This window comes from Saccoglossus kowalevskii, chromosome 13 (genome assembly GCF_978046115.1).
Source record: "Saccoglossus kowalevskii chromosome 13, keSacKowa6.1, whole genome shotgun sequence".
Taxonomy (NCBI): Eukaryota; Metazoa; Hemichordata; class Enteropneusta; family Harrimaniidae; genus Saccoglossus; species Saccoglossus kowalevskii.
The window spans coordinates 10,391,332-10,403,366 of NC_140653.1; the positions used below are offsets into that span (position 1 = coordinate 10,391,332).

A 12,035-nucleotide genomic window follows, 5' to 3' on the forward strand; every position below is an offset into this window, starting at 1 on the left:
ATGGTCATCTTCTCTTTGATGAATTACACTTGTAACAAATTGTAGAAATTGTCTATCCTCCAGGGATATCTTTTCCTCAGACTTCCTTTCATTGAAATCTTGCTCAAACATGTTATTGAACTGTAAGAAGCTGATCTCCTTAACTTGGGTTCGGAAGGTAAACACATTGTATTATCGCTATTATGTGTCAGTTTCTGCTGCGCAAAAGATTGAATTATGCATGAAATTTATATTTCATTCACTAAACAATATTTCGCTAAATTATGTGATTAAAACGCAACTTTAATTATAAATAGAAGTATGTATCAAGTTTTGTGTATAGCGCTATTTTGGCCAAAATTGGCTATTAAAGCGTCATATGACATAGGACTGTCCTGAGACAGCGCTTCCTGTGATGACACAAGGTAAAATACTAGGATGTATGACCTTAGGGGTCATGCATACAGTACTAGAATGTATGACCTTAGGGGTCATGCATAAAGTACCAGATTGTGTGACCTTTAGGGATCACGCATAAAGTACCAAGGCATAAAGTTGACCAATATGAAGGAGATGTTTTTCCATGTAAAACTGGCACAGCTTGCCTCTCAGGAAATGCATCCTTAAGCTCTCGTGAAGTCTTTTGCACAGAATGTTCTCCATGATCATCACCAGCATTCTCAGCTGAGAAAACATGACAAGTCTCTCACGCATTGCCGCTAAGATTAGATGCAGCGGAATTGCTGTGGAATGAGAAATCAAAATATCAATCAATCAATTATTCCTTACTGACAATCTGAGCAAACAATGGGAAAACTACATTCACATAATACCATATGGGGACAAATATAAACTATGGTATGTAAATATGGTCATAAGAACTCACAAATAAACATTTTTTTCTAGAAATACAAATCGAAGCGAGTAAGTGCGTGAAAGAAATAGTTGGGGTAGTATAGGTTAACGCACAGTAGAGATTGATACACAGTAGAGGTTGATGCACAGTAGAGGTTGATGCACAGTAGAGGTTGATACACAGTAGAGGTTAATGCACAGTAGAGGTTGATGCACAGTAGAGATTGATGTACAGTAGAGGTTGATGCATAGTAGAGGTTGATGCACAGTAGAGGTTGATGCATAGTAGAGGTTGATGCATAGTAGAGGTTAATGCACATTAGAGGTTGATGCACAGTAGAGTTTGATGTACAGTGGAGGTTAATGCACAGTAGAGGTTGATCCACAGTGGAGGATAATGCACAGTAGAGATTAATACACAGTAGAGATTAATACACAGTGGAGGTGAATGCACAGTATAGGTTAATGCACAGTAGAGGTTGATGCACAGTAGAGGTTGATACACAGTAGAGGTTAATGCACAGTAGAGGTTGATGCATAGTAGAGGTTAATGCACAGTAGAGTTTGATGCACAGTAGAGATTGATGCACAGTGGAAGTTGATGCACAGTAGAGGTTGATGTACAGTGGAGGTTAATGCACAGTAGAGGTTGATCCACAGTGGAGGATAATGCACAGTAGAGATTAATACACAGTAGAGATTAATACACAGTGGAGGTGAATGCACAGTAGAGGTTCATGCACAGTAGAGGTTGATGCACAGTAGAGGTTGATACACAGTAGAGGTTAATGCACAGTAGAGGTTGATGCATAGTAGAGGTTAATGCACATTAGAGGTTGATGCACAGTAGAGTTTGATGCACAGTAGAGATTGATGCACAGTGGAAGTTGATGCACAGTAGAGGTTGATGTACAGTGGAGGTTAATGCACAGTAGAGGTTGATCCACAGTGGAGGATAATGCACAGTAGAGATTAATACACAGTAGAGATTAATACACAGTGGAGGTGAATGCACAGTAGAGGTTCATGCACAGTAGAGGTTGATGTACAGTGGAGGTTAATGCACAGTAGAGGTTGATCCACAGTAGAGGATAATGCACAGTAGAGATTAATACACAGTGGAGGTGAATGCACAGTAGAGGTTCATGCACAGTAGAGGTTGATGTACAGTAGAGGTTAATGCACAGTAGAGATTGATCCACAGTAGTGGATTATGCACAGTAGAGGTTAATACGCAGTAGAGGTTAATACACAGTGGGGGTGAATGCACAGTAGAGGTTAATACACAGTAGAGGTGAAAGCACAGTAGAGGTTGATGCACAGTATAGGTCGATGCACAGTAGAGGTTAATACACAGTGGAGGTTAAGGCATAGTAGAGGTTGTTGCACAGTAGAGGTTAATGCACAGTAGAGGTTGATGTATAGTAGAGGTTGATGCACAGTAGAGGTTAGTGGCCATTTTAATAGGATCGTCAAACCAATAATCTGTATATCTATGACATGATGTATTGAGTATTTAAAATGTTAACATTATCAGTCAAAACATGTCAGACATATGGCACAGAACCACATTCATTAAAACAAAATGGCCGCCAGTTGGCCATTTTGAATATTATCTGAAACACACAATAATGTACATCAAAGTCCTATAATATCCTATGTGTATACCAAGGTTCAACAAAATCCATCTGTAAACAGCCGAGAAATGCTTAATTTTGATGATTTGTCAGTACAAAAATAGCTGCTATTCGGCTATCTTGAATCAGATCGTGAAACAAATTGATGTGCATATGTATAATGTCATGTATGGTGTATGTTTGAAGTTTGATTGTGATTGGTCCAGGCATTTCTAAGATACGGGCCCGGATTCACGCACGCATGGACACGAATGCACAGAGGTCAAAACATAAGTCCCCATTTTCGGACTGCGTCCGAATGGGGACTAAAAAATGATTTTCAGGAATGCCATCTTCCATGAACTGCAAATACATAATTAGGTATTGTTCTACGGATACATCTGTACATTCATCAACCATCAAACAATACATCTTGCCAGGGTTTTGCAGTGTATCATTTTCAATGTGATCAGAAATTATCTCTTGAAAGTCTGTCAACCATTCACACATACCCTGATGTACTCGTTGAGCAATTGTTGATTACAGCTTGAGTAAAAAAAATTCCAATAAAAATTATGTTGAAACATAAAATTCTTGTTCAATCAACATCATGCAACTATATTTGTTTTAAATATTACAAATAATACAAAATGGTAAAATAAACACATTAGAATACACTTGAAACTAGATGCCTTCAGAATACTGAAGTTCAGGTGCTTTAAATAAAATAAAAAATAAATCAATGAACTTTCCATAATAATTATTTTTGAATAATTAATTTAAATTAGAAAGCAAATATTTCAGTGAACTTACATAAATTTCTCGACATAGGAGATTTAAACTCCCAGTCTTTCCTATTAGCAATGTTTTCTTTAGCCAACGAGTAACATTACACATAGCATACATTATTGCGTCTTTCGCCTTATTGTACAACTCAGCGGATACAAGTTTCATATCACTGTACTGTTTTGAGCCGACGACGGCAGCTTTGTGATCTTGCTTGTGAATGGTTGCATTTTTTCCAGTGTGAATATATTCAGCATTTTGGCTATCCGGTACACCGTACAATAAAACACCTTTTTCCCCCATCGTGCTGTAGCCAGGGAATATGTCAGTAAAACATTTTGATTTAATTTTTTTGATTTTCTTGTATACCCAAGACATTTGGCGACGTGGTTGACTTTGGTGTTGATGTCTCTTTGCTTCGGGGTCGGTTGCATTGTAGTCTAAAGACTGTGATAATCTAGTTGCATTTTTTTGTCAGAGTTCAATCCTGTCTGACTCAAACTGCTGTCAAAATCTGTGATGGGACTTTTCACGCACTCTCTTCATAGACTGTTCATTGAAAGGAAGTTTGAGTTTTCGCGGGCCGACTGTCACTCATTGCTGAAATGACGTGGCGGAAAAGAAAGTGACACACTAGCTTACCATTTGTAAATTGGCGCATGCGCAGTAACACTGGTTTGCTTTCCTAGCTTATTGTGTCATTCTATTTATAACTTGCAGTGCGACAATGTTTTTACGGTTTCCCAATTCTGTTTTGCGATTTGGGCTTCTGACGAACAACAGCGCGATCTCTGGGGATGACAATGTCTAATCCTGCAGGCAGCCCTCCGTTGAACCGCGTCGTTGGGGTGATGCGGGAGGTCATCGATCCTAGTGACCCGATGTTCATACTCTCACCCTAGGTCCTAAAGCAGTTGCTCTGGTAGTGTCGTGACGGTGAGATCAAAGGCAACACCGACTACACGGCTCTCCTGGTCAAGCAGATTACTGAATGTGGCATGGAGCGCACAGACGTTGATGATGGGAGAGTGTTGGTCCCCTGCGAAAGAATATAGTCCAGGGTGGGAGTAATCTTAAGACTAGACTCTTCCCCTGGACCAAACAGTGCGTTCCCAGTCTCAGAGGCAGAACGCACCAGCCTCTGAGACCAGTATTGCACGGCTATATGTGATATCCTGCAGTGTCATCTGGCTCTCTTGGCAGGGACTACCTCTGCAGCGGGATGCAGTCGAACTGAGTAACAGGGTGAGTCACCATCTCAGTTACGCAGACTGGACCTCTTCCACCCACTTTGATTGTTACGTCAGAGGTTGCAGTCTTGGAGCTTTGGAAAGCCACTGACCAGATGGTACAGATGGGATCCCAAGAGGAGAAAACTCAACTACCGAAGTCGGCACCCACTGGCCAGAAGCAGCCAGGGAGCAATCGCCCCTACTCTACCTGGGGTGAGAAGAGTGCCCCCTCTCTCCCAGGAAGAAGGGATGAGGTAGTAGATCCTCCTCTTCCTTGGTTGGTACCTCAGAAGGAAGCAAGTTTGATGCTTATGTCAGCAACAAGAGGGGGATGGACAAGTATTCAGCGGGGGCGACTGTTTACTGCTTTTCATAATCGAAGACCTGGCTTCCAATTTAGGCAACTTCCCAATTGGGACTTGTCGAACCACCCTTTGAACCGCTGGAATCAGCACCACTGAAATATTTGACGTGGAAAACAGTTTTCCTACTAGCTCTCGCCTCTGGTAGGCGTAATTAGGAGCCCTGTTTTTTGGACGTTTGTATCGCCTTTATGGACAATCAAGCTGTGCTAAAAGACACGGATTGATCGTCATCGAGGAGTTTCTTCTATGCCCTGTTAAAGCTTTGAGCTGCTATGAGAGACATACTAAAGAGTCGAGGCAGGGTTATGTGTTATGGCCCTATGTCGACCATGTGTAATCATAAACCACAAACACTGTCTAAGTGATCCACCTAGAAATTGTAACGGACATCAATTACGAGCACATGAGGTTTGTGTGATGGCAAACTCATTAGCTGTTGTGTCAGGTGCCCCTCGAACATGTTCTGTGGCCAGGCTTTTAGAGAATGCAAATCGTCTTTATCAATTATTGCCTAAGAGACACGCAATCCATTGAGGAAGATCTTTTTAGGGTGGGTCCCGTCGTTGTAGGTCAAACTTTGATTGTTGAGCCAGCCCGAACGGCCAAAAGGATCCCTGCCCATAGGTGATAGAGCAGTCTCGGCTACAGATTTGTGCAGAGAAGTTGAAAACTTGAAAAGTACCTATTACTAACCGCACCCCCAATTCAACAAAAGCATGACTGACTTTGTTTCATCCAGCAGGTCCAAAACGGCATTGGTCCTAATCCTATTCATTTGTTTTGACAATGTGCCAAAAAATATTCACACTTATTTATAAGGCAACCTTTGTCAATATTCCTTATAAATAAGTCCATGTTTCGCAAGTTTTCGACAATGAGCTGTTATCACAGTAAAAATGTTAAATTTTCAATACTCAGTTTATCTTTTGAAAACAACTAATTTCTTGATCAAAATCAAAGCGAAAAGATCGCACTACATTATCGGTAAATCTCTTCCGTGTTGCATTCACCGTGAAGTTGCTGAACTGTCATTAACATTTTTAAATGAGCTATGGTAATTCAAACATGTTGGCACCATCCAGCATTTTGATTGGTTAATTGGCGACTTGACCTTATCCAGTCAAGAAACACGTCTCGTGTGCATTCAAACAATATGGCGGATATCGTATCACATCGATCATTTACATGTGACCGAAATCATTCGCCTACGGTGAAAATAAGTTGAATTTAATTGCATTTCATAACAATTCAACGATTTTATTTTTCGTGCCTTATTATAATCACTACTGAGTAATAACCAACAATTTCAACACTTTGAAAAGAAGTAAGTTATTCACTTGTAAGCCAAAGCATGGCCGAATTGTGTTGCCGTACCATGATTGTTTTCTACTAAGCAATGCATTCATTTTTGTTTTTATTTGAAACTTCTCTCAGAATATACTTTCTGTTACGAAGAAAATTAAAAGAAATAAATGCATACATGTATTACATTTAATATACTGAGTATTTTTTTATCATGTTACTGTGACGTGACGCTTATCACTCTTCCCTAATGCCTAAATTGAAGTTGCGCCTATATTCAAAAGGTTGTACGGTGTATTGTTTGTTTTGTGCACGTGTTGTAGAGGAAAATGACCACGCCCATTTAGTGATTAATATAAACTGTACCCCAAACTTGAGCTTTTGATCCCAATTTTTATATTGACACATTTTAATATGAACCACGATTTATATTAGGATTTTAACGGTGCCGGTACTTATATTTGACTGTGTTCAACCCGCTTAATTCACATATGATACATTCTGAGGAAATGAAATGTATTATTATTTGCAGGGAGTGCTTGAAAAGTTGAGTACCAGGAATATGTCAAACAGGGAATCATACCAGAGTGACGTCAATTTGTATACTGAGCATCGATACCAATGTAAAGTTTGTGACAAGTGTTTTACCTGGAAATGCTTCTTGAAAACACACAAGAGAGTGAATAGTGGTGACAAACCATACCAATGTAAAGTTTGTGACAAGTTTTTTATCAATACAAGCAGATTGAAATCACACATGAGTGTGCATACTGGTGCAAAACCATACCAAAGTAAAGAATGCAACAAGTGTTTTACCCGGGATGAAAACCTGAAAACACACATGACAGTGCATACTGGTGAGAAACCATATCAATGTAAAGTTTGTGAGAAGTGTTTTACCGAGAAAGGCCACCTGAAATAACACCTGAGAGTGCATACTGGTGAGAAACCATACCAATGTAAAGTTTGTGACAAGTGTTTTATCAATACAAGCAATCTGAAAACACACATGAGAGTGCATACTGGTGAGAAACCATACAAATGTATTGTGACAAGTGTTTTACCGAGAAAGGCCACCTGAATCACACATGAGAGTGCATACTGGTGAGAAACCATACCAATGTAAAGAATGCAACAAGTGTTTTACCCAGAAAGACTACCTGAAAACACACATGAGAGTGCATACTGGTGAGAAACCATACCAAGGTAAAGAATGTGACAAGTTTTATAAAAACAAATGCAGCCTGAAAACACACATGAAAGTGCATATTGTTCAGCAACGTCACAGTATTAGCAAGATAGAAGAAACAGAGAATGATGGACAAGTACATGTATTCCGTGTAATATTTATGTAGTGTACTACAGTCTCTATATATGTTCGTTTTGATCCTTATACACTTGAATGAGTTGAAATTTAATGGCTTTTTATATGATGTTGTGTTGCTTTTATCAACAAGCCCTGAAATAAAGAAAATCAATGTTACGTTTTGATTGACAAAAAAAAACTGAAAAAAATGTTTGAGTTAGACATAATGGTACACAACTTCAAAATGAAGACAAATATAATTACTTTGGCAATACACTCGGTTTCATGCATTATACATTCATTTAGGCTCTTGATTTGTTTAACACCTGAAATTGCAGTGATTCGTTCACTGAGATAAATTTAAAAGAATGCAATTAACAAGAACTACCACGACTGTTTAACACAAAACGTTAAATTGTGAAAGCAAGTCAGTGTCATTGAGATTAAAGATTAACTGACTACAGTGATGTTCTGTACAGATGATATTCATCCGCTAATGCTTGTGAAGTCAAGTCAAAGGGTATAGTACGCACTTGATTCGGTACACTATATTCAATGAATTGTTTCCGGCCAAACATGCACTGCCATTGGAAGGTCACTGTGGATTCCAAGAAACTAGTTGTGGTTTTATTGTATTTATAGAAGATTTAACATTTCTTTTTTACAAAGAAGTATAATCATATTTGTTAAAAATGTCTGTCCAATAAAAAAAAACTGATTCAATCCAAGATTGCGGACTGACAGCCAATTTGTTTTTTGAAAATGTGGTATCTTATGCATGCTTTGCCAGTTTTTGTTCAAATTAATACATTATAAATGTTAGGAAACATATCTATTAGTTTCGCGATCAAATCAAAGATGGCTGACTAGCAGCTGTATGCTTGGTGCACAAGCTCTTGAATTACCAGGAGTGAGAGGTACTCAGGCTCACTGGCCATGCAGATGGGAAACTACAGGTCCTAGCGAGTTGTACCACACTTTTTAGATGGGTTCTGGAGATGATCAGCTTTACATACTCGGACGCTCCACAGAGGTGTTACCGCTAAGATGATTGATCTGAGAGCTCTAATTCCCATTTATTTGACACTGCCAGATAGCTTACCTTTACCCTGACGGCCCTTAGATTGGCCATGTTCAGTGTTTGTATTGTACATATTAGTCTATTTACTTCTTTGAATTGCAATGAGGCATCATTGTTCAAGTTATCTGTTCAATACAAGATATGTGTAGGTATTTCTGTAAAATAACATGTATCATGCCTACACAGTTATGTAGATTATCATTAGTGGGTATTAAGAGTTGGTATTTACACACTATGTCTTAATTGGGCTCAGATTTTGACTCGATCCCAGTTTGTCTAATTTAAACAATAGTGGTAGGTGTCATTCACCTTATGGGAGGATGGATCAGAAAATTAAAATAAAGTCCCTGTGTAATGCTTTCTACATATAATATCCCAAGATTTAATGAAACTGAGGCATGTCAAACATTGCTAAAGGATACAACCAAAATTAAAGTTTTGGATAGAAATGTGGAATAACCTCCATGAGTGTGTCCATCTATCAGTCTGTAGAAATCAGTATCTCACACAATGCATCCTATCGGACATGTGCACATGCTTTTATTTCATGATCTGATTAAAGATGGCCAAATGGCAGCTATTTGTATGCCACAATGTATCAAAATCGTAATACACATTGCAGAAACTTGCCGACTGGTGGTCATTTTATTTTAAAGAATACAGTGCAGTCCTCGGGCAGGCCACAGTTGGAGAGAGCCCAAACAAATGACATTTGATTGTCCTGTTTTTAACATTCAAATTTCATTCAAATTTCAACATCTTCGCCAGCCAATGACCATATTCGGCCGAAGCCTCAACATTAACCCTTGGCTTATTTCACCACGATTTACTGTATGTCGCACGACCTCAAACGATTGTAAGATGCATCACTCAATCAGAACTCACAAAAGAAACAACACAATATTTGGTGAATTTAAAATGGCGGAATCAAATGAACGGGTAGCTAGTTTTTTCTCTGAACGAGCTTACTGACCATCAAAAGAAAGTCACATGTATACAAAAGAGAAATATTTGTTGAAAATTGAGCAGGGCGATTTTTCACTCAACACATATTGATACAGCACAGTGCTGTAACATAGTTTTTTTTCTGACACTGCCGTTCAAACACTGAAACACGTACTTTGTGCACACAAACCAACGGACCTTTCTAGAGCCATCACGTCCTCCAGACTACAAGAGTACGTAAAACAGGTTGATTTGTTGCTAGTGGACAAATGCACAACAGCATCTGTTATCGTTATGATTGATCATGCATATACAGTCAAAACAAAGTCAGTTTGGACTTTCAGTTGCGAGAAATGACAAAACGAATGCAGTCAGTAATACATTTCGAGAATAAAAATACAAAATAAACGCAATCAGAGGCGCCGACCACGTGTGTTGGAAATAAATATTAGAACACGATGAGACACTGAGTCTCATCTTCCCCTTTTACTCACGCAAACGCACTCACACGTGTTTATAATTATGCTATTCCATCCACACTTAATATATTGAATAGGTTGGTGACAAAAAAAACACCACAAGGAATTCTACATGATAACAATAACAATGTGATGTCGCAACGTGTTCTAAGGCAATTCTGTATTTGACAAACAGGTCATTTGACAAAACAAGTGAGTATATAAATTTCGAAAGTCAAAATTCACAGAAATTTGATTCAGCCATTAAAACAGAATTATAGAGCTTTTATAATACTAGTTGTAGCGATTTGCAAAAATTTATTCCAGTCCAAATATCGCATGACAAGTAACGACTGACTGCAAACAAATAAAAACAGTCAATAAGCAAATTGCTGTACATAACAATTCATACAGTAAAATACAGCATACCATAAACTACATGACTTGGGAAACAGCGCCCTCAAGCGGGTAAATTCACATTCACTAAATACTTACAGTAAATATTCAATCAGAGCATGATCTGACATAAACACAGAAAACACTGAATTAATAAAGCATTCAAGTGTAACATCAACGAGAATGAATAAATGTGCTGTAAATAGCCGATAGTTCAATCGACCATACACAATTATATGATATAATGTTCACTGCACAAGTTATTCCATGATAATCAATAGGCACTTATACTGAGCAGCATGGAAAGTTTCAGCACATATAAAACACAGCAAATTGCAGGAAATGTTATTCTCACCGTATTTATAGATTGACCCAGCAACCAACACAATTCTGAGACTTTCAACCAGTCAAGATTAGGAGTGCTCGATGGCAATAAAGCAGACGACTTTCACAGAGCTTTACACACAACTTTATCTGTCAGCCATCATTTTGGAGTCACTGGCCTCTGACCTTGGCTTACATTGGTTTTATATTAAAATATCTAAATTACTTTGAATAAAGCTGGAAATTGGGCACCAATGTTTTTGTAAGATATTTACATCAATCAAGGACATTTGGTAGACTATTTCCGATTCGGGGGAGTTAAGCCCATAATACGCGTGATTCATTGCTTAACAAACATAGGTGAAATCATGTACGTGATTGTCTATCAATATGGTGACACATGCCCTCCCTGACATATTTTCAGCTGTCTCCTAGATCAGATAGAAAAATGTATATCATAATTATAAAATATTACCGAGGTACACATAATTCTGTTGAACATGATCAAATGTTTTCATCTATGCAGCTATAGATACGTAGGCTCGTCTCTTCTATTTCAAAACGATATAAAAGTGTCTCTCAAATCAATAGATTTAAACTCGCAAAATATATAAACTATTCTAAAAACGACACATTAATTAATTGACAATTGGCATTTTTTTAAAGCCATGTGATGCAATAAAATCTCCTTGAAAACTTAACAACACCTTTCTTAATACTTGGAAATTATAAATGAAGTCTACTTAGCAATATTTAAATTAACAATTATAAAGGACCTCATAAGGCTATTTAATAACAGTTGCGGTAGACATGATCGTCGGTATGTAAAACCCAAAGGAAATTAGAATATCAAGTCTTAGCGCTTGCTTCCACTTGAAGTGCAAAGAATCATCCTGGACTCTTAGGGTCGTTATCTCCACGTAATTGTTGAAACGGCTTAATTTTTGGCGTCCTCAAAACTTTATTCATTCATCGTACTTGTCGTAAGGTAGCTTGGGGGTGTGTTTTTGTCGGTATCATTATGTTTTCTAATGTATCCTGAAAATTCTAGAATTCACTTGTGTTGTGTCTTCATTGTTTGTCGATTTAATTTGCGTATCTATATAAAAGATTTTCAGGGTGAACCACAGGTGTCGGAATAACTTAAACTCCTAGAAACAAAACATTACATTCATAGGAGGAAACTTTAAATTTAGAGGACAAACCCCTCATAACAATATAATGCTCCACTCTATCAAAAGCTTTTTCATAGTCTATGAAGCCATAATACAACCTACCCTATCGTAAATATCTACATGTATTTAATATAGTGGATAAAATGAAAAGATTATCAATTTGTGAATATATTTCCCAGAAACCAGAATTAGGGTCTGTAAATAACTAAGAAAAG

At 38.0% G+C, this 12,035-nt stretch overlaps 1 pseudogene; it reads left to right on the forward strand.

The window, feature by feature from the left end:
• The first annotated feature begins 4,581 nt into the window (after nucleotides 1-4,581).
• Nucleotides 4,582-12,035, forward strand: part of LOC102808258 (uncharacterized) — an 81,107-nt pseudogene continuing 73,653 nt past the window's right edge.